Source organism: Protobothrops mucrosquamatus, unplaced genomic scaffold (assembly GCF_001527695.2).
Source record: "Protobothrops mucrosquamatus isolate PMUCROS unplaced genomic scaffold, P.Mucros_1.0 scaffold3528, whole genome shotgun sequence".
Lineage (NCBI taxonomy): Eukaryota > Metazoa > Chordata > Lepidosauria > Squamata > Viperidae > Protobothrops > Protobothrops mucrosquamatus.
In genome coordinates, this window is record NW_015389497.1 from 4,300 (window position 1) to 6,332 (window position 2,033).

Consider the following 2,033-nt stretch of genomic DNA (forward strand, 5'->3'; position numbering starts at 1 on the left):
AGACAACGACGTTGGAAGGGACCTTGGAGGTCATCTAGTCCAACCCCCTGCTCAGGCAGGAAACCCTATACCATTCTAGACAAAGGGCTGTCCAGTCTCTTCTTAAAAATTTCCAGTGTTGGAGCATTCACCGCTTCTGGAGGCAGGTTGTTCCACTGGTTAATTGTTCTAACTGTCAGGAAGTTTCTCCTTAGTTCTAGGTTGCTTCTCTCCTTGATCAGTTTCCATCCATTCAAAAAGCACCTTTGGGACTTTGATGTAGTGACTGTTCGAAGTTACAACGGCAACGGAAAAAGGGACATGAGCATTTTTTTTTTCACACTTACAACCGTCGCCGCCACCCCGTGATCCCGCGATCCAAATTCGGACGCTCGGCAGCGGACTTGCATTTACGATTTTGCAGAGTCTCCCGGGATCATTCGATCACCTTTTGGGGATCTTCTGACCAGCAAAGTCGAGGAAGCAAAGCAGATTCCCTTCACAGCTGCCGTGATTGGCTGCACATCTGGGGCCAAACGAAGGTCATCGAATGGGGCAAAACCCAACTCAACGGGTCTCGCTTAGCAACGTCAATTTTGGGCTGCAACCGTGGTCGTGCGTCAAGGACCAGCTGTCTTGGGAATTCTCTTGGCTGCTGTTTTTTTTTTTCAATCATACATATAGTAGAAGATGCAGAGCTGTCCAAGAACCAAATGCATCAATGATGGTGCTCTTTTCCAGCCGTGCTCTGCGTGCCGATGGGTATTTTAGCCATTTGGTTTTGCAATCTTCGTTTCCTAAACCGTAATCCTCTCATCCGGTGCAGAATGTTCGAAGGGCCAGCGAGGTGCCGCTAATTCAATGGACACATTTAGATATTTTCCCTTGGAAACAAATATGGGGGTCTGTTTCTGTTCTTCTGGACTTTCCTTTCCTGAGGGCCCCGTGTGGCCCTCAGCTTGGAATCGTCTGGTGCTCTTTAATGCCACGTTTGACCAAGACTCTGCACGCATTAGCTTTCGCAGAGAAATCTTTGCATCTTTCCTTCCCTTCCCTTCCCATTTTCCTTTTCTTTCCTTCTCCTATTCCTTTCCTTTCCTTTCCTTTCCTTTCCTTTCCTTCCCTTCCCTTCCCTTCCCTTCCCTTTCTTCAATTCCATTCCTTTCTGTTCCTTTCCTTTCATATTCCTTTCCTTCCTTCCCTTCCCTTTTCCTTTCCTTTCCTTTCCTTTTCATATTCCTTTCCTTCCCCTTTTCCTTTCCTTTCCTTCCCTTCCCTTTTCCTTTCCTTTCCTTCCCCTTTTATCTTCCTTTCCTTTCCTTTCCTTCTCCTATTCCTTCCCCTTTTCCTTCCTTTCCCTTTTCTTTTCCTTTCCTTTCCTTTCCTTCCTTCCCTTCCTTTCCGTTCCGTTCCGTTCCTTTCCTTTCCATATTCCTTTCCTTCCCCTTTTCCTTTCCTTCCTTCCCTTCCCTTTTCCTTTCCTTTCCTTCCCCTTTTATCTTCCTTTCCTTTCCTTTCCTTTCCTTCTCCTATTCCTTCCCCTTTTCCTTCCTTTCCCTTTTCTTTTCCTTTCCTTTCCTTTCCTTTCCTTCCCTTCCTTTCCTTTCCTTTCCTTTCCTTTTCATATTCCTTTCCTTCTCCTTTTCCTTCCCCTTCCCCTTCTCCTTCCCTTCCCTTCCTTTCCCTTTCCTTCCCTTATCTTCCTTTCCTTTCTTTTCCATATTCCTTTCCTTCCCCTTTTCCTTCCCCTATTCCTTTTCTTTCCTTCCCCTATTCCTTCCCCTTCCCCTTCTCCTTTCCTTTCTGTATTCCTTTCCTTCCTCTTTTCCTTCCCCTTCCTTCCCCTTCCTTTCCTTTCCTTTCCTTTCCTTTCCTTCCCCTTCCTTTCCTTTCCTTTCCTTTCCTTCTTCTTCCTTCCCCTTCCTTTCCTTTCCTTTCCTTTCCTTTCCTTCCCCTTCCTTTCCTTTCCTTTCCTTTCCTTTCCTTTCCTTCCCCTTCCTTTCCTTCCCCTTCCTTTCCTTCCCCTTCCTTTCCTTTCCTTTCCTTTCCTTTCC